We start from the raw sequence: 23009 nt of genomic DNA on the forward strand, positions 1-23009 counted from the left end.
CCGTTTACCAGTACGGCTCGATAATAGTTTCGGCCTGTTAGTGGCCCATGGTGCATCTGGGACGTTGTCGGCGCGGTTTATCTTTAGGCCATTTAACGGCCCATGCAAAAATTGGGCTATTTCTTGTCCGAAGTAACTTTAGGCCTCTTAAAGGACCGTTGTCTTCGTGGATGAATTTCAGCCCAACTGGCCTATCGGCCTGTTAATGGCCCGTGTAACAGTCGGGCCTAATCACAGCCCGCGTTGAATCCGGCCTGCTTACAGCCCATCTGATAATGGCCCGTGACACTTCTAGGCCTATGGCCCATGTAGATACCGGCCTACTTAAAGCCCAGAATTTTATTGGGCGAAATAGGCTCGAGATATTTTTTGGCCTGTTAACTACTCGTCCTATTTGGGCCAAACATGGGCCTTATGCAATTTTGGTCTGTATTGGCCCACGATTTTTTCGGCTCAACGCTAGCCCAATCTAGGTTTTAGCCTGTTAAAAGTCCATGGTATTCTCTGGCCCAGCGGGGCAGAACTTTACTCGGCCTATTAAAGGTGGGAAACAACTATAGGTTTAGACCTGCTAATGGCCCAAGATGATTATAGGCCCAGGTTTTCGCCCATATGACTAACGGGCCGGCCTGAAGACCAACAACACTGAGATACACTGAACCTTCCGGCCTGAATTACAGCATACCGACCAAGAATAAACCTAGACTATACAACAAAGAAATTACAGCATATTACATCCCCTCGGCATCAAAGTTCGGCGCCAGTGATAATAAAGGGCAACCAGACAGCAAATTACATAAACTGGGCAGGTCGCCACCAGTGGAAGTTAACAGGCGGACAAAATAATAGACAGAACCGACAACACTTCAACAGAGTTCAAGAAAGGTTAGCCCGGCCCAGGAGCTACAGCGCAAGCAGCTTAGCAACCTGATGAGACTGCGCTTCTTTCGCGCTCAAATCCACCAACTTAAGCTGCATAGCATCAATAAACGTCCTACTTACGGTTAATATTGCATAGAGATTGGAGTTCTAGTCGTATTTGAGCGGAAGCATGTATTTCTGCTTGAATTTTAGACTAAAGAAGTCGAACAGATTCAGGCGGCTACTTCATCGAGCTTGTGTCACTGAGTAAGTTTGACACTACATCAAGATGTGACTTCGTGGTTGTATCCCTACCCTCAAAATGTGTTGCCTTCTCCTCTGGAATATGTTTTAGAGGGACAAACAATGGGTTCGTCTCACTATCATTGTGGCAGTTCTTCCTAGCAGCATTGTTGTCACCCTGAAAGAGAAACAAGTAGGTAGATAACAGGTTTAACACATATAAGCATCAGCGCTATCAATTGATCTCATTTCTTTGTCAGAAATAAAGAGACACGGTTTAAAATAGCATTAACATAATAGGCATTGTTCATAGTTAAGACGGTAGGAAATGGCATTGTGCAGGAGCGGCCAGCTTCACCAGACCACTGGATTACAGATCAAGAACACAAGCATAGATGTAGTTCTAAACAACGTATAAGCATGAATGGTGAGTGCACTATCAATTTATACCATTTCAGATTGGTAAATAAAGAGACACGATTTAAATAACATTAATATAATATGGCATTGTTCATAGTTGAGACATAGCAGGATATGACATTGTGCTGTTGTTGGTAGTCTCACAACATCACTGCACTACAGATCAAGAACATAAGCATACACATAGTGCTAAAGAAGATAACTTGCTATGTTTAGTTTAATTTACATGGTACGAATAAGGAACTAGATTGTACAACTAAAGACTGCAATTGAGAAGGACAAACTTATGTTTATGTACTTCTACTTTATAAACTTTGAACAAGAAATTTGATGCAGATGACAAAAATAAATAGCATTTGCACTCATAGCTATCCAAATATAAACAACAAAGTTTGAAGGCCCGAGGAGGACAAGCTTACATTAGTAGTGTAGACAGGCTCTATAAAGGCCTTGTCCATATTGATGGGGGGGGGAATTCAAGAAGTTTACCGCACACTCTTCTTCCAGAGTATTGCCGTTATTCTACATTTTTTTAAGAGTAAATATAGATGTGAAAATATAGGAACAAATGGCGATTATGTAACTTAAGATGCAGAGTACCATTTTAAATACAACATACAGGCAGAAGGCACTGACAAGAGCAATGCGGAGCTAAACTTCTTCAGTAACATTGGTTTTATTCAATATTTTGGCAAGAGTAAATGTAGATCTGATGTGTAGAAAAATGGAGGACAAGGGAAAATAAGCTTCAAAGTGTACATGGAGAACTAGCTAACAAATATAAGTACAGTGATGAAGGACAACAGATACTTACAAGAACAATGCAGAACTAAATTTCTTCATAGGCATTGGGTTTATTCTACATTAATTTAAGCATTAATATAGATTTGATAATTTGGAGCAAATAGTGGATAAGCAAGCTATAATGCACAATGATGTCACATAATCCACCAGTTATGAATGTAAGGACAACGATAGGAAAATAGGTACTCACAAGAGCAAAGCGGCGACCAGCATAGTTGCGATATCCTAGGTTTTGCAGCACTAGCTCGATCGCCAATATAGGTCAGGTGCTATGTCATTTCTCCGGTAGCACCACCTTTTTCAAGGACTTTGCTTGTACTCCTTCAGGTTCTGCAATCACGCTCTTCCTTTTGGATGTCTGAAATACAAGAACAACATTTGAATGGAAAAACATGGTATGACGACAAATGGAATAGGTGTTGATAATGGATGGGCATGGCATCTTCACATATATCATGAGTAAACTAAGCAGATGGCGGTGCAACGAAGCAAAAGAAATGCAAGACACCTTATGCAAGATATGTGCAACTAATAAAACCTTCCGAAATTAGAACAGGCACCTTATTGGGTGAACAGGATAGGCCATCTGCCTTTGACTCCTTGAGCTCAGAATAGTCATTAGGATCATATTCTGAATACGAATCTATAGGTCGGGAGCATGTGGGTTTCATTGCATCCACAATGGACCTCAATCCCTTGATGCCAAGTTTGTTACCCATTGAACTGTTCCGCAATATTCTTCTGATGTGCGCATTCTTATATTCATTGTGATTACGTACAATATCTGTAAAGCATGAAAACACAAATAGTAGTGAGATTATCTTTGTAATGCAGAGGATATTGTAATATAATAGAGGCTTCCTGTAAACCCTTGTGTGCTATCACTGGATTCTGATGAGAGAGCCCATGTGTGTTGTAATATGGTGAGTAGATTAATATAATCTGGCACAACTAAACAAAAAAATAAGCTCCCTGTTGGGGGCCCCAGATGTAAGGATAGTTGGCAGATGATAGGTTCATAATATATTGTATGGAAAGTCTATTGCCCAACCAAGATAACGAGAGCGCAGAGCCAGTAGGAAGATCGTAGTGTAGATAATAGGGGTACACCATAACCACCATAAATAAATCGGGAAAGCGGAACTAGCTGGAAAACATAGGGTTTTGCCGCTACTAATATGCAGTCTATCGGTCACCTACATGCTAGCTCTATTCATCTGAAGGCGCACAACTGTTACTATCAGTTTAGTCTATCAAATACCGCGCGGCTCCCACCATTTCCGGGGTATTATGGCAGACCAAATCAAAGTGCGAAATCATTTAGCTGAACCGGGCCAATAGAGGTGTCGACGGAAGATGTCCCTGCTCCCCTTCCTGACAAGGAACATACTTTGCTTACTAAAGAAGAACAAAAGAGGAACATGTTAAAGAACAGAAGAGGAAGCATATTCTGCATGTCTACATGCAACTCGCGTGACTTTTGTCATTTGGGTCAGTCGACCATTTCAGGCGGTTGGATGAAGATCCTACGTCTCCTAACCCATCTTCTTCCTCATCTCTAATTCTTTCCATACAGAACACTGCACGGGTCGCCGGCCGAACCACCAGCCCCCATCGCCTATGTTCCTCCGCCACCCCCACCCCCCCACCCCACCCCACCCGCGTTGAGTTTTCTTCCTTCGGCGAGGCCCCACCATCGCCCCCCACAACCACCGTCCCCACCCGAGCCCCTTCCATCGCACCGACGAACTCTGGCGATCTCTCATAAATCGACTGACCCAATTTTGAAATTTAGTCTATTATCGTTTAACTAGTGTGGAATATAAAAGGGGAAAACAATAAGGATTGCGACTATAGTGTTGAGCGTGCCATGGCGGATCTGAAGGTGCAAACCGGAGAAAGGCAACTTCGCAACCAATGTTTGCTTTCAACTAGCAAATAAGTGATGGACAAGAAATCAGAGTAAAGCAGTGGCGATCTATTTTCTTGCTGCGATAAATGAGTTGAGAAGGTACGAAAGAGTACCACCTCTGGTGCGGCGCCGTGTATGCATCTTCTGAGAATTCGACGGTGTTGCGGTAGCGATGGCTGTTAGCGGCGTGGAAGCAGATCAAGGAGGGTAGATGGTGGCGGCGGGGAGCGGTGGACGAGAAGGTCGTAGGAGCGGCACTGGCAAGGTGGACGATGGCGGGGATGAAGCGAGAGGACGGGATGCAAGGATCCCGGTCCGAAGCCATGGATGAGAGAGGTCGATCTCTTGTAATGGCCGACGGCTTCGGGGTATCAGCTCCGGCATGGTGGAGGAGGACGGCGGTGGATATGGTGGCGGACGGAGGAGGCTAGGGTGGAGAGGGTGTTTTGGCACCCACGGAGTACGAATGGGAAAATGGAGGGAGAGAGGAAGGGGGGAACCATGTCTTCAGGGCGCGCTTGTCTCAAATGCGAGGAAATTTACAAACTTAGCCCCCGTTTAAAATTTCCTACAACACAACAATATTAGTCGGTTGGGGAGAGGATGGTAATCTCGCATACTCCGAATATTTGTCGACGAGAGTGTGTTTTTAGCGCCCACCGTGTATGAATCGGGGAGGGAGTTGATTTCGGCCGAGAAGACACTGTGTTTTGGCGCCCACCGTGTATGATTCCAGGTGAGAGGCGGTTATGTCACGTTTGAGTGAAATTACAAACCTACCCCTATCAAAACCTATAGAAATCGAGCCGATATGCTTTGCGTGGCAGGGATAGGCAATAATTTCCATCTCGCAGATTTTGGTTTCGGGCGGTTACTGTGACTTTCCACGCTTCGTTCAAATTTTTGCCGAGCAAGAGTGCACGTTTACCGTGCCAACCCAATTCGAACTAGTATGTATTCTATTTTTGTTCAGGCAGGATCCATTTGCGATTGGAATAAAATTCTATATACATCATTTTTTATATATACTTTCAAAAGCACAACACCCTTTATACATTAATATGGTTTATAGATGGCATGATCTTAGATTCATAAGGCTGTATCCATCTTAATTTGGATTTCCAAATATTTTAAACCACTTTATGTTAAAATCCAATGTATGCATTCCTCGCTAACTGTCTCCAATTAATGTGTGTTTCATGCGGTTTTTTACTTCTCAAACATGTATAATGTGTTTCACACACACAACATATAGTGTAATCCCATTTAGACATTAATTTCATATAAATCATGCATTGTCTCTAATTAAAGAATCTATGGATCACTAATATGGATAAACTATATAACATTACACGTGTCCCCAAATTCAAATGAATATGCATGTTTCAAACACCAATTTGCGTTATGATATTCTCGATGTTGTGATCTCCAGTTTAAATATTTGAATCCCCTTCAATCTAGATATTCGTCTCATATAGCTATCACTCATGCTTATATAGGAGTATCTCTCCAGAACTATACGTGTTCATCATCTCTCGGGTATCTCTCGTGCTACCTGTATGTCAACAATGATCTTTTATCTTCGCAACACACTGACGGTACTCTCTCCCTCGACCTTCATCACTCTATCTCTCTCTAAGTATATCTCGCTCCCTGCTATGTGTCTCTAACTATGATTCTCCATGTGAAATCTCTTTCTCTCACACAAACACATACTTTGTCTCCGAGGGTCTCATTTCTCTCTACTATTCCCCTGTGTGCCACTCGCACACCCCCTCTCACACAGAGACATCTTTTGCTCCTTAGATATGAGAAGCTATGACTCTTCCTCTTAAATATCTCTTTCTCACACACAAACACAAACTCTGTCTCCCAGGGTCTCATATCTCTCCACCATTCTCTTGTATGTCGCTCACACACACTCTCTGTCCCTACAGATATCTTGTGTTCCCTCATATGTCTCTCTAACTATCACTCTCATTGTGAAATATATTTCTCTATCGCAGACATAAAACTCCGTCTCTCGGGATCTCATTTCTCTCTGATATTTGTTTGTATGTGACTCACATGCACACTCTCTCTATCTCTCTGACACCCACACACATAACTCGGCCTTCTGATCCACTCGACTCCTATCTCTAACACACACTAGCTAGCTAGCATCTTTATCTTTCTATTTATCTGTTTCTCCATCAACCTTCTTTCTCGCCCTCACTCTTGCTTCCTAACACGCACACTATATATGTTTCTCTCTACATCCAGTGAAGTGCCATCTTTTTATCTTTCTCTCACACACACATAACTTCACCCTCTGAACCACCCAGCGGTCATCTCCAACACTCAAACTAGCTGATGTTCCTCTATCTAGCATCTCTATCTCTATATCTATTTGTCGTTTCTCCATCAACATTTCTTTCTCGCACGCACTCTTGCTTCCTATCACCCACACTATATATGTCTCTCCATACATGCATTTATAGGTTGATCTCTTTTGCACAATCATTGTGTCTCGCTCCCTCTGCTCGCCATAGATGCATGCTCCAGCCCACGCCACTATCTCTTAAAGACAAAAACACATGCTCAATTATTGAGCCTTCTTCCCTACACTCTCACATGCATGCATATTATCATACAGATCTCTCCCATATCGTTGATCTTATGAATTATGTCTTCTTTCTTTTATCTCGATCATGCTCGCGAGCACACACACACACACATCCCACGTATACATGTATAGCTCTCGCACATGCACGTTCAAGGTCTCCTATGTCTCCATACATAGTTAATTACCCTCAACCCTAACGCCACATCGAATCGTTCTCTTCTTGTGTGCACATGACTTCCACCTCGATGGATAAAACACGAACTCACACTTAACAATCTCCTTCTAGCTACCCCCCTCTCTCACTCTTCCCCTATATCCCCGAAACCAAGAAGACCATCCCTTCATTTAATTCCCGCCTACATGCACCATCGATATATAGTAGTCTTCCTCGGTGTCTCTCGAACAAACACGTTTTCTCAATGTCGACTCCTCTCACGCGCACGCGCCTTCTCTTCCATCTCTACGGGCCTTTTCTCTCTCGCACCCCCTCGTTGGTGGCCCCTGTCATACACTATGATGAAGCCACACACACTTAAATTACATCCGCCACCGAGGACCCCGCGTCACACACACACACGCGCACCCACCCCCACCCCATCCCCCCCACACACACTAAGACTCCATTTGACACACACATGCTCTACGCAGAGCATTTGTTCCTACCACCCTTCGTCCAACCTTACCCGTACGATAAGCAATCACCTTAATTTACTTGTATAACATGGCTAAATTCCACTTTACCTTAGTAGTTAGAAAACTTGTCATCTCTACTCTTATGAGAAAAACGAGTTGGTGATGATGGTGTGCATGCCATCTTGTAATATAGACCGTCCAATCTATATCTGACGGATAGAAAGCAAACTATGACAATTTTACAAAAGATACCCGCACCTCTCTCCACATTTACACACAAGGACTTGCCTCGTTCATCGTCCTTATCTCCCACAACCTCATTGCTGAGCAGTTAAAAAAGGAAGTCTCTGGAACAATCTAGCATGGTGGTCGCTGCCACCTGCCGGTGCCGTCCATCCCCATGCCTCCGCCCAGTCCGACCACCAATCACCACCACGCTCCACTCCACCTCACCTTATCTATCATCTTCCATTTTTTCGATGAAATTGTTGAGATACCAGTTTTCCGATAAAATTCTTGAGATATCATTAGTTTTTACACATGGGACTACTCCTGCATGGGTCAATCACAACAGGTGTTTTGCAAAAAAATGCATATTTATGTTCCGTGCAATGCACGAGCATCTTGCTAGTTATTATATAACACAAATCACGAGCAGGAAGTGACATTTTTTTACACAACCACGTTAACATGGCCACACAAATCACTAGCTAAAGTGTAATATCATTATACTTATATCCCGATGCAAAAGGTTGAGTACATGTCCGAAGAGTAGAGTCGCACACACGTACTCTCTCTCTCAGAATCTCTCACACACACCAGTTACGTGACGCAGACTTAAGCAGACACGTATGTTACAATTTGTGCACCCGCGGGTACACGTGATGGTGCGCATTTATTTAAGCCGGACGGCGAATCCAAATAGTAGCTGCATTCATTCCCCTCCCACCGCCTCTTCTCTGGTCGCCATAGCCTGGTAGCCATGGCCTGGCCGAAGGTAATGACATACGCCATACTCCCGCTGGAGCGATGCTTTAATCTGGAAATTTTAGATGTCATGCATGCATCTTTTTGTGCTAGCACTCCTATATAAGGATTGACCGGTCGCTTCCCGCGGACGTGCGCGGGCGGTGGAAGAGGAAGGAGAAGGGAAGCGGGCTGTGGAGTCACATTTTTTACCACATTTTCTTAGGAAACTGAGTGCAATAATTGAGTAGTTTTGCAAACTACCAGTACTACACCTGAACGGTTCAAAACCAATACCACCACCACGCCTGCGTCTGACCGCCCTGGCCGACCCAACCCCCCTCCCTTGCCGACGCGCACTTCCCGCCTGAAACGGTCAGCGTCGCCCCGGAATGTCAGTGCCGCATTAATGCCCGGCCAGAGCGGAGGCGACCTCTCACTGGCGCCGGCTTTGAAGTAGCGCGACGGCCGAGAGGGCGCCGCTTCCCAGTGCACACGACTGCTCCGCGTCGAGGCTGGCCATAGTTTGGATGAGTCTCCATCGTGGGGCCACACTAACTGCGATGATATGGACTCCTGTTGCCCACAGTTATGGATCGTTCCATCTATGAACAACACATGGGACTGGAACTACGAGACGGACATGTACCCAGGAGTGGACGTACGAACCTGAGTAATGTAGCGCAGTAAGTGAAGTAGAAAGGCACAAATAGTATGAACATGCATGGCATATAGGCATTTGTCTCTTACTACCACTAAATGTTGTACATGCAATGCCAGGTGATGTTATGGAGTACGTGCGTAAGTACTCTACTACTACTATATTAATTGGAGGCACATATTAGGTTTTATATTTGTTTATGTGTATGCCTTGAGACCTTCCAACTAGACGTGTCTTTCTCTCTGGGTCTCACTTTGTATCGTTCATACCACTAGTACTACTACGTGTGGTCTCCGACCCAGAAGTGAAGACGCTCTACCACATTGTTCATGTCCCACTCCTTTCGCTGACGTGTTGGACATCCAGCACGTGCCGTGTTTGGCACTCCTTTGTCGTAAGAGTTGAAACGCTAGCATTCATCAGAAATAAAAAATAAATATAAATCAGCAGTGATACTATACCACGCGGTTTCCTTGCTCCTCGATATCGGAAAGAATACTTCTGTTCGCCGACATGTGGGACGTCGACCATCCTGGTCCCCTTGCCATGCCCGCGGAACTCCAAGGGAGAGTCACCCCGGTCATCGCGCCACAGTAATTACTAATGAGCCGTCAAATCACAGGCCCAACCTTTCGCACTGTGAAGTTGCTCGGATGAAGGAACCATTCGTTGAATTCCGCTTCTTGAAGAAAACTATTGTACCAGCAGTACTGCTAGCTACAGTAGTTACTCCAACAAAGGCCTCCTTTGGTTCATAGGATAGGAATTTTATAGGAATATGAAAATCATAGGAAGTGAGATGACATGCATCTCAATTCCCATAGAGAAAGAGATGCCATTTGATGCATAGGATAGGAATTTTTTCATTGAGTCTAGGCTAATGTACTGGTAATTTGCTCTAAAAACTATAGTAGTAACTAGTAGTACTAGTACATGCTCGTAATTAATTAAACAAACATACGGGCGACGCACACACACACACACACTAACTACTAGTACTACTACTTCTCACATGCTGGCCAGACGCCGTCTCCTTCCCGGCTTTGTCGGCGACACCCCACCGTGCTTGGATCTCCGCCGACTGATACGTCTCCAACGTATCTATAATTTTTTATTGTTCCATGCTATTATATTATCTGTTTTGGATGTTTAATGGGCTTTATTATGCACTTTTATATTATTTTTGGGACTAACCTATTAACCAAAGGCCCAGTGCAAATTGTAGTTTTTTTTGCCTATTTCAGTGTTTCATAGAAAAGGAATATCAAACGGAATCCAAACGGAATAAAACCTTCGGGAGAGTTATTTTTGGAACAAACACAATCTAGGAGACTTGGAGTGGACGTCAAGGAAGCAACGAGGCAGCCACGAGGTAGGGAGGCGTGCCCCCACCCTCGTGGGTCCCTCGTGGCTCCACCGACCTACTTATTTCGCCTATATATAATCATATACCCTGAAAACATCCGAGAGCACCACGAAACCCTATTTCCACCGCCGCAACCTTCTGTACCCGTGAGATCCCATCTTTTCCGGTGCTCTGCCAGAGGGGGAATCGATCACGGAGGGCTGCTACATCAACACCATAGCCTCTCCGATGATGTGTGAGTAGTTTACCACAAACCTTCGGGTCCATAGTTATTAGCTAGATGGCTTCTTCTCTCTCTTTGGAACTCAATACAAAGTTCTCTCCTCGATTTTTTTGGAGATCTATTCGATTTATTTCTTTTTGCGGTGTGTTTGTCGAGATCCGATGAATTGTGGGTTTATGATCAAGATTATCTATGAACAATATTTGATTCTTCTCTGAATTCTTATATGTATGATTTCATATCTTTGCAAGTCTCTTCGAATTATCAGTTTGGTTTGGCCTACTAGACTGATCTTTCTTGCAATGGTAGAAGTGCTTAGCTTTGGGTTCAATCATGCGATGTCCTTTCCCAATGACAGCAGGGGCAGCAAGGCACGTATTGTATTGTTGCCATTGAGGATAAAAAGATGGGGTTTATATCATATTGCTTGAGTTTATCCCTTGACATCATGTCATCTTGCCTAATGCGTTACTCTGTTCTTATGAACTTAATACTCTAGATGCATGCTGGATAGAGGTTGATGTGTGGAGTAATAGTAGTAGATGCAGAATCGTTTCGGTCTACTTGTCGCGGACGTGATGCCTATATACATGATCATGCCTAGATATTCTCATAACTATGCGCTTTTCTATCAATTGCTCAACAGTAATCTGTTCACCCACCGTAGATTATACTATCTCGAGAGAAGCCACTAGTGAAACCTATGGCCCGCTGGTCTATTTTCCATCATATAAGTTTCTGATCTATTTTATTTTGCAATCTTTACTTTCCAATCTATATCATAAAAATAACAAAAATGTTTATCTTATTATCTCTATCATATCTCACTTTTGCAAGTGGCCGTGAAGGGATTGACAACCCCTTTATTGTGTTGGTTGCAAGGTTCTTAACTGTTTGTGGAGGTACAAGGCGACTTGCGTGTAACCTCCTACTGGATTGATACCTTGGTTCTCAAAAACTGAGGGAAATACTTACATTGCTTTGCTGCATCACCCTTTCCTCTCCCAGCAACTAGCCATTTCTAGCGCCGTTGCCGGGGAGATCTACGCACAAGTCAAGACATACCAAGTAGCCATCACAAACTCTTATCCCTCGCATTACATTATTTTCCATTTTCCTCTTGTTTTCCTCTCCCCCACTTCACCCTTTGCCTTTTCTTCGCCCTTCTTCTGTTCGTCTTTTCGTTTGCCTTGATGTCTTACTTGGCTCGTTTGCTCGTTTGGTTGGAATAGTTGTATATTTATTACTAAACAGAGAACCTAAGATCTATGGATCCTCATCCGCTTGCCAATATTTTTAAGAGATCCAATTATGATGAACCAATTTCTAGTGATTTGAGTGCACTAGATTATCTTTATGAGGTTTTGCTTGAAATTCGCGAATCTGAAAATTGTGATGAAGAAATTTATGAAGATATTAACGATAGCTCCTTGAATAAAAAGCATGATTGCAATGATTTTACTTTAAATTCTCTTGATGTCAATTGTGCTAATAATATGCAAAACCCTAAGCTTGGGGATGCTAGTTTTGCTATGTCTACTATTTTTTGCAATTGTCATGATTGGGGTGATTCTTCATATGATCTTGAAAATTTGTTTAAGCCCCATTATGAATATGAGATTGATAATAGTGTTTGCAGTAATATTGAATGTGGGTTTGGAAGAGTGTCAACTTTAGATCCCACATATTTGGAGAATGTTCAATCTTATGGTATTTTTGATAAAAGTGGGATTGGAGAGATCATGACTTTAGTTACTGTTAATCCCACTATTTTGGAAGAGTGTCAGCTTCGCATGCATGTAGATCGTGTTGAAAATATTTTATGTGATAGCTATTTTGTTGAATTTTCTTATGATCCCACATGTAATTATTATGAGAGAGGAAAATATGGTTGTAGAAATTTTCATGTTACTAAATTACCTCTCTTCTTGTTGAGATTGATCTTATTTCTTTCTTCTCCTTTGCATATGCTAGGATTTGCTTGCCTTGATAATTTGTTTGCCTATAAGATGCCTATGCATAGGAAGTATTTTAGACTTAGATGTGTTTGTCACATGTTTTATGATGCTCTCTTTGCGCTTCAATTCTTGTCTTTCATGTGAGCATCATTAAAATTATCAATGCCTAGCTAAAAGGCTTTAAACAAAAGCACTTGTTGGGAGACAACCCAATATTTTTACTTGCTGTTATTTAATAAATAGCTCATATAGACTCTGTTTAGATGTTGTTTTATGTTTTAATTAGTATTTGTGCCAAGTAAAACCTATAGGATCTTCTTGGGTGATAATTATTTGATCTTGCTGAAAAAGTCAGAAACTTTCTGCTCACGAAAACAATTGTTAAAAATCACAAGAAAGTGATAAAATACTGATTCCAATTGCAGTAGATCAATAAACAAATTATCTAGGTGTTCCTATTTTGGCAGAATTTTTGATTGAATAAAGTTTGCGTTTGATACAGATTGCTATAGACTGTTCTGTTTTTGACAGATTCTGTTTTTCGTGTGTTGTTTGCTTATTTTGATGAATCTATGGCTAGTATCGGGGGGTATGAACCATAGCTAATTTGGAATACAGTAGGTTTAACTCCAATATAAATAAATAATGAGTTCATTACAGTACCTTAAAGTGGTGATTTGTTTTCTTATACTAACGGAGCTCATGAGATTTTCTGTTGAGTTTTGTGTTGTGAAGTTTTCAAGTTTTTGGGTAAAGATTTGATGGATTATGGAATAAGGAGTGGCAAGAGCCTAAGCTTGGGTATTCCAAATGCACCCCAATTTAAAATTCAAGGACGACCAAAAGCCTAAGCTTGGGGATGCCCCGGAAGGCATCCCCTCTTTCGTCTTCGTCTATCGGTAACTTTACTTGAGGCTATATTTTTATTCACCACATGATATGTGTTTTGCTTGGAGCGTCTTGTATGATTTGAGTCTTTGATTTTTAGTTTACCACAATCATCCTTTCTGTACACACCTTTTGGGAGAGACACACATAAATTGGAATTTATTAGAATACTCTATGTGCTTCACTTATATCTTTTGAGCTAGATAATTTTGCTCTAGTGCTTCGCTTATATCTTTTAGAGCATGGTGGTGGTTTTATTTTATAGAAATTATTTATCTCTCATGATTCACTTATATTATTTTGAGAGTCCTATAAAACAGCATGGTAATTTGCTTTGGTTAAAATTTTAGTCCTAAAGTGATGAACATCCAAGATGGGTATAATAGAAACTATCATATAAAGTGCATCGAATACTATGAGAAGTTTGATACTTGATAATTGTTTTGAGATATGAAGATGGTGATATTAGAGTCATGCTAGTTGAGTAGTTGTGAATTTTAGAAATACTTGTTCTAAAGTTTGTGATTCCCGTAGCATGCACGTAAGGTGAGCCGTTATGTGATGAAGTCGGAGCATGATTTCTTTATTGATTGTCTTCCTTATGAGTGGCGGTCGGGGACGAGCGATGGTCTTTTCCTACCAATCTATCCCCCTAGGAGCATGCGCGTAGTACTTCGTTTCGATAACTAATAGATTTTTGCAATAACTACGTGAGTTCTTTATGACTAATGTTGAGTCCATGGATTATACGCACTCTCACCCTTCCACCATTGCTAGCCTCTCTAATACCGCGCACCTTTTGCCGGTATAATACACCCACCATATACCTTCCTCAAAATAGCCACCATACCTACCTATTATGTCATTTCCGTAGCCATTCCGAGATATATTGCCATGCAACTTTCCACCATTCCGTTTGTTATGACACGTTTCATCATTGTCATATTGCTTTGCATGATCATGTAGTTGACATCGTATTTGTGGCAAAGCCACCTTTATAATTCTTTCATACATGTCACTCTTGATTCATTGCATATCTCGGTACACCACTAGAGGCATTCACATAGAGTCATATTTTGTTCTAAGTATTGAGTTGTAAGTAAATAAAAGTGTGATGATCATCATTATTAGAGCATTGTCCCAAGTGAGGGAAGGATGATTGAGACTGTGATTCCCCCACAAGTCGGGATGAGACTCCGGACGAAGAAAAAAAAAGAGGCCATAAAAAAGAGAGAGAAAAAGGCCCAAATAAAAAAATGAGAGAAAAAGAGAGAAGGGACAATGTTACTATCCTCTTACCACACTTGTGCTTCAAAGTAGCACCATGATCTTCATGATAGAGAGTCTCCTATGTTGTCACTTTCATATACTAGTGGGAATTTTACATTATAGAACTTGGCTTGTATATTCCAATGATGAGCTTCCTCAAAATGCCCTAGGTCTTCGAGAGCAAGCGAGTTGGATGCACACCCACTTAGTTTCTTTTGTTGAGCTTTCATACACTTATAGCTCTAGTGCATCCGTTGCATGGCAATCCCTACTCACTCACATTGATATCTATTGATGGGCATCTCCATAGCCCGTTGATACGCCTAGTTGATGTGAGACTATCTTCTCCTTTTTGTCTTCTCCACAACCACCCTTCTATTCCACATATAGTGCTATGTCCATGGCTCACGCTCATGTATTTCGTAAAGATTGAAAAAGTTTGAGAACATCAAAAGTATGAAACAATTGCTTGGCTTGTCATCGGGGTTGTGCATGATTTAAATATTTTGTGTGATGAAGATAGAGCATAGCCAGACTATATGATTTTGTAGGGATAACTTTCTTTGGCCATGTTATTTTGGGAAGACATGATTGCTTTGTTAGTATGCTTGAAGTATTATAATTTTTATGTCAATATTAAACTTTTATCTTGAATTTTTTGGATCTGAGCATTCATGCCACAATAAATAAAATTACATTGATAATTATGCTAGGTAGCATTCCACATCAAAAATTCTGTTTTTATCATTTACCTACTCGAGGACGAGCAGGAATTAAGCTTGGGGATGCCTGATACGTCTCCAACGTATCTATAATTTTTTTATTGTTCCATGCTATTATATTATCTGTTTTGGATGTTTAATGGGCTTTATTATGCACTTTTATATTATTTTTGGGACTAATCTACTAACCAAAGGCCCAGTGCAAATTGCTGTTTTTTGCCTATTTTAGTGTTTCGCAGAAAAGGAATATCAAACGGAATCCAAACGGAATGAAACCTTCAAGAGGGTTATTTTTGGAACAAACGCAATCCAGGAGACTTGGAGTGGACGTCAAGGAAGCAACAAGGCGGCCACGAGGTAGGGAGGCGCGCCCAGGGGGGTAGGCACGCCCCCCCACCCTGGTGGGTCCCTCGTGGCTCCACCGACCTACTTCTTTTGCCTATATATACTCATATACCCTGAAAACATCCGAGAGCACCACGAAACACTATTTCCACCGCCGGAACTTTCTGTACCCATGAGATCCCATCTTGGGGCCTTTTCTGGCGCTCCGCCGGAGGGGGAATCGATCACGGAGGGCTTCTTCATCAACACCATAGCCTCTCCGATGATGTGTGAGTAGTTTACCACATACCTTCGGGTCCATAGTTATTAGCTAGATGGCTTCTTCTCTCTCTTTGGATCTCAATACAAAGTTCTCCTCGATTCTCTTGGAGATCTATTCGATGTAATTCTTTTTGCGGTGTGTTTGTCGAGATTCGATGAAGTGCGGGTTTATGATCAATATTATCTATGAACAATATTTGATTCTTCTCTGAATTCTTATATGTATGATTTGAAATATTTGCAAGTCTCTTCGAATTATCAGTTTCGTTTGGCCTACTAGATTGATCTTTCTTGCAATGGGACAAGTGCTTAGCTTTGGGTTCAATCTTGCGGTGTCGTTTCCCAGTGAGAGCAGGGGCAGCAAGGCACGTATTGTATTGTTGCCATCAAGGATAAAAAGATGGGGTTTATATCATATTCCTTGAGTTTATCGATCCCTCTACATCATGTCATCTTGCCTAATGCGTTACTCTGTTCTTATGAACTTAATACTCTAGATGCATGCTGGATAGCGGTCGATGTGTGGAGTAATAGTAGTAGAAGCAGAATCGTTTTGGTCTACTTGTCACAGACGTGATGCCTATATACATGATCATGCCTAGATATTCTCATAACTATGCTCAATTCTATCAATCGCTCGACAGTAATTTCTTCACCCACCGTAATACTTATGCTATCTTGAGAGAAGCCACTAGTGAAACCTATGGCCCCCGGGTCTATTTTCCATCATATAAGTTTCCGATCTATTTTATTTTGCAATCTTTACTTTCCAATCTATATCATAAAAATACCATAAATATTTATCTTATTATCTCTATCAGATCTCACTTTTGCAAGTGGTCGTGAAGGGATTGACAACCCCTTTATCGCATTGGTTGCAAGGTCCTTAATTGTTTGTGCAGGCACAAGGCGACTTGCGTGTAACCTCCTACTGGATTGATACCTTGGTTCTCAAATACTGAGGGAAATACTTACATTACTTTGCTGCATCACCCTTTCCTCTTCAAGGGAAAACCAACGCATGCTCAAGAGGTAGCACCGACCTCTCCACAGCAGCGCGTGCGTCCTCTTCTTTCTTTCGGCGGCGGGCCTCTCTTTTCTTGTGTGCTTTCTGACTTTTCCGCTCCCTCTGTGCGGCTTTGGCCGCCTCTTGCTCTACCGCCCATTTGGCCTTGGCAGCTTCAAATTCCGCCCACATAGGTGTGTGGTCGCGAGCGGTGATGAACTCGGCACAGCGGGATGCCATCACTTCCCTACCATTCCGTGTGCGGTCGTGGGCGGCGAGGAACTCGGCTCGGCAGGATGCCATCGCTTCCTTACCGGTTAGTGTGCGGCGCGATGGCATGAACGATGCTTGGTGACAGCTCTGGGGTGGAGTGGCCGGACAACCGTAAAGTGCATTGGTTTGTCAAGAGCTCAAGGATAGAAGACGAAGGAAATTTGGATTCCCCTTCAATCCTGGTCATTTATTACCGAGTAAAATGCATTGGCGGTCATCGAACTTGTCTTGATAGCTCACTTTGATCATTGTATACGAGATATGGTGATTATACAGTTACGGGCTTAGCGTATAGCTCCGTATTTGTCTGGTTGACTAGTCAAACAGTCCGCATGCGCCTCATCAGCTCGTGTTCTTTATCTATCTATCTATGCGGGCCTACCTGTCAGAGGAGAAAGAAATAAAAACCAAAATTATGCTTATGTGAGGAATCAAACCACGGACTCGTCGCTGCAACGCACACCCGTCAGCCAAATGAAAATGAAATACTTTGCGTTAAATGCACAAACGGAATTTTTTATACTATACGTGATGCACACATTAGCGCACACCGTCCATAGAGGCAACTAACATGTATGTGTGCAGACAACTAGAAACTCACGCTCACGCTTGTAGCGACCAGACCTCAAATGGTCTGTGCTGCTGTGCACCAGTGTCATCCCTGGATCAGTAATGCTGACACGCACAGTACAAATGGAGGATTTATAACAGAGTAGCAATCACACACTTATTACATCGAATATCTCCAAAGAGAATAAGTATGATAAACATGGCTTAAGGCCATCTAAAAACGATAACAGCGGAAGACTTGGAAGATAAGTGAGTCCATCAACTCCAGCGGCATCACTGAGTACAAGACCATGACCTAAGTCACCTTACTCGTCGTCTAAAAAGTCTGCAACATGAAACGTTGCAGCCCGAAAACGGGTCAGCACATAGAATATGCTGGCAAAGTAACACATAGAGAATAATGAACAATAATAAGGCTATACTACATGCATATATGGCTGGTGGAAAGCTCTATGGTTACAATTTTGCGAAAAGCCAATTTTCCCCTACTTCAAAGGAATAACTTTTATTTAACTATCATGGTGGTTGTGAAACATTGATATGGTTGACAGCATCTCAATCCCAATCAAGAAATCATCATTAACCCAACAAAATTAATTAAAAGTAACATGGTGATGAGATTCACATGATAATCCAAGTACTAGATACTCAAGTTGTCCATAACCGGGGACACGGCTAACCATGATTAGTTTGTACACTCTGCAGAGGTTTGTGCACTTTTCCCCACAAGACTCGATCGCCTCCGTTGGATTACTCGCACTACATGGTGTTTGAGTAACGGATGACCGAGACACGGTCTTTCAGAAGTGTTTGCACCTTACGTATGGGTAGACCGTTACACCTACTTTCCCCTACATCTGCTAGTCTACCACTGTAAGAGTTCACACAACTTAGTCAACTATGCTAGATCCCATAATAGCTTGCGGCTGCACACGAAAGTTTCTAGCATGAATAATCTCATGATCCCTTTGAACCTGGGTGGCGGTCGAAAAGAAAAACAGGAAATCCTGGAATACCCAGGTACCTCAATCCACCCAGATGTGAGTTTTAGTTGCCACCTTAAGTAAACCATTAATTAACAATCTCACATCTGTCATGGAACTCTCTCAAACCCAATCCACGTCTACGAGCATAGCATGGCAATATAATAGCAAACGTAGAAGTAACTCCCAAGGGTTTGATAATAAAACACGTAGTAGGTACTACCTCAACTACTTCCCAATACCCACAATTTAATTAGACCCTAATCATGCAATTGTTTGAGGAAAATAGATCTAATGCAATAAAAACTGGGTATGGAAGGTATGATCAAAGTGTTACTTGCCTTGCTGATGATCCGCAAAACCTAGCGATTCAAAGTAACAAGCAGCACACTCCGGGTACTCTATCGCAAACAAACAAGCAAACAATAAGTACTCATCTAATGCACAGGTAAAACTCGAATGAAAGATCCAACCAGAAAGTTCAACTTAAGAACTCCGGTTTGCAAAAAGAATCAACTCGAAAGAAGCAACGAAAGTCAAACGGCGAAAGAAAGAAGCTTCATTAACTAATCTGGATCTGGGTCAACTTTTACATTAGCAAAAACTTGTTTGAGTAGGTTAAACGGAAAGAGAATTTCGAGACGAAACTCTAGGCGCTTGAATCGCCTGATTCCGATAAACGAGCGAGAAGTTAAACAGAAACGAAGATTCGATCAGAAATCGAATCTGAGAAAATTAGCGGAAAAATCCAACGAAAAAGAAAAACGGACGAACAGTTAAAGAACGGACGTTCGTTAACAGAGAAAAACCGACGAAAGCGTTCGTTAAAACGAACGGTTCGGTGAACGCTCGCAAAATAATAAAACCGGAAAAAACAGATCTAGGGTTTTTTTTACAAACGGTTTTTTTTAAAGAAAGCCGGCAAAACCGAACGGCATCGAGGTATACCTCGTCGGGGCGGCCTCGGCGGGGTTCCAGCGGGGCTCCGGCGAGGGCGGCGGGTGCGGCGGGGGTGCGGGGGGCTCGCGGAGGGCGAGGGGCGGCGAGGGGGCGGCGCACGGTGACGTAAGGCGGCGGCGGCACGGCTCCGGCGATGGCGGGGTGCGGGGCAGGCGGCGGCGGGGTGAGGTGAGAAGGGGGGTGCGGGGTATAAATAGGAGGGGGGGTGCTCCCGTGGGTTGGGGGAGGGGGCAAGCCGAGCGGGAGGCGGCTCCCGTGTCCATGGCGGACACGGCGGCGGTGCTGGGGAAGGGGAGGGGCGCGGGGTGGGCCGGCGGCCTGGCGCGGCTGGGCTCGGCCCGGCGGGCGCGCGCATTTTTTTTTAAATGTTCCGTGGAAAAATATTCGTAGAAAAATAATAAAAGTCCAAAAAATATAAAGTAAATTTTCCCCGTCCAGTTAGAAAATCTAGAATAGGGTGAACATTTTTTTAACACAAAATAAATATTTTCAAAACATGCAATATTTTTAATGCAATAAAAATTGCAAATAAAATCCAAATAAATTCCAATAAATGATTTTAACATTTTACCTCCAGTATTTCAATAGTTTTGGAGAAGTCATATTTTCTCCTCTCATTTATTTTTAAAATGAAATATTTTTCCAGAGAGAAAACAATTAAAACCAAAATCCTCGTCTTATTATTTGATGAAAATCAAATATGAAAATTCGAGAAAATCCCCAACTCTCTCCGAGGGTCCTTGAGTTGCTTAGTATTTATCGAGGATTTGTCAAAATGCAATAAAATATGATATGCAATGATGATCTATGTATAACATACCAAATTGAAAATTTGGGATGTTACAAACCAACCCCCCTTAAGATGAATCTCGCCCTCGAGATTCGGGTTGGCTAGAAAACAGGTGGGAGTGGTCCTTCCGTAGATCTTCCTCTCGCTCCTAGGTGGCATCATCCTCCGTGTGGTGACTCCATTAGACTTTGCAAAACTTGATAACCTTGCTGCGGGTAACTCGGCTGGCATACTCAAGAATCTTAACTGGTTTCTCCTCATAGGTCAATCACTTTCCAGCTGAATCGCTTCCAGTGGCACAGTATCTCTCAGTGGTATCTCAGCCATCTCTGCGTGGCACTTCTTCAACTGGGAAACGTGGAATACATCATGAACTCCAGACAATCCTTCGGGCAATTCCAGCTTGTAAGCAACCTCTCCCATACGTTCCAAAACTCTATATGGTCCGATAAAACGGGGCGCTAACTTTCCCTTAACTCCAAAGCGCTTCACTCCTCGAAGTGGTGATACTCGAAGATAAACTTGGTCTCCGACTTCGTGAACTGTCTCCTTTCGTTTAGAATCGGCATAACTCTTCTGCCTGGACTGGCCTACCTTGAGCCTATCTCGAATCAACCTCACTTTCTGTTCAGACTCCTTAATCAAATCTGGTCCAAACAACTGACGGTCTCCAACTTCGTCCCATAACAACGGTGTTCTACACCTCCTTCCGTACAAGGCTTCGAAAGGGTCCATCTTCAAACTGGTCTGATAACTATTGTTATAAGAAAACTCCGCATATGGCAAGTTGTCGTCCCAACTAGATCCATAATCTAGGGCACAAGCTCTAAACATGTCCTTCAAAATCTGGTTGACTCTCTCGGTCTGTCCATCTGTGTGCGGGTTAAAAGTTGTACTAAATTCCAGCCTGGTTCCCAATGTTTCATGTAACTGCTTCCAAAACTTCGAGGTAAATTGGGTTCCTCTGTCTGATACAATGGTCCTCGGAACTCCATGCAAACATACGATCCTGGTCATGTATATCTTTGCCAACTTAGCACTGGTGTAAGTGGTCTTCACTAGAATAAAATGAGCCACTTTCGTCAAACGGTCGACTACAACCCATATCGAGTCATAGCCTGAACAAGTCCTGGGTAATCCTGTGATAAAATCCATGCCTATTTTATCCCACTTCCATTCGGGTATCGGCATTGGTTGTAGCAATCCTGCTGGCTTCTGATGCTCTGCCTTCACTCTGTGACACACATCACAAACTGCTACATATTCTGCAATATCCTTCTTCATTCCGGTCCACCAGAAAGTATTCTTCAAATCCAAATACATCTTGGTATTCCCTGGGTGAATCGAGTACGGTGAATCATGGGCTTCTTGCAAAATCAACTTCCTGATCTCCGGATCATTTGGCACATATACGCGGTCCTCAAACCATAAGGTATCGTGCTCATCCTCACGAAATCCCTTGGCTTTTCCTTTGCTCATCTTCTCCTTTATCTCTTCAATCTCCTTGTCTGTCTTCTGAGCTTCTCTGATCCTTTCCATCAAGGTAGACTGAATCTCCAATGTCGCTAAATAGCCTCTTGGGACTATCTCCAAACATAGCTCGCGAAGGTCCTCGGCTAACTCCTGAGGTAACTCTCCTGTCATGAGGGTGTTGACATGACTCTTGCGGCTCAACGCGTCTGCTACTACGTTAGCCTTTCCAGGGTGATAATGCAATCTCATATCATAATCTTTAATGAGCTCCAACCATCTCCTCTGTCTGAGATTTAACTCCTTCTGCGTGAAAATATACTTCAAACTCTTGTGATCCGTGTACACCTCACAATGGTTTCCGATGAGAAAATGTCTCCATGTCTTCAATGCATGCACCACGGCTGCTAACTCCAAATCATGCGTAGCATAATTCTTCTCATGGGGTTTAAGTTGTCGTGAAGCATATGACACAACTCTTCCTTCCTGCATAAGCACTGCTCCAAGTCCTTGACGAGAAGCGTCGCAATAAACTTCATAATCCTTGCGTTGATCTGGCAGAATGAACACTGGTGATGTAACCAATCGTTTCTTCAACTCTTGGAAACTAGCTTCACAATCCTCAGTCCAATTGAATTTGGTGTCCTTCTTTAATAGCTCAGTCATGGGCTTAGCAATCTTCGAGAAATTCTCGATGAATCTCCGGTAGTATCCTGCAAGTCCAAGAAAACTCCGGATTTCTCCAACTGTCGTGGGTGATTCCCAACTTGTCACTGTGTCAACCTTGGCAGGGTCCACTGCTACTCCTTCTCCAGAAATA

This window comes from Triticum aestivum, chromosome 3D, assembly GCF_018294505.1.
Source record: "Triticum aestivum cultivar Chinese Spring chromosome 3D, IWGSC CS RefSeq v2.1, whole genome shotgun sequence".
Classification (NCBI taxonomy): Eukaryota; Viridiplantae; Streptophyta; class Magnoliopsida; order Poales; family Poaceae; genus Triticum; species Triticum aestivum.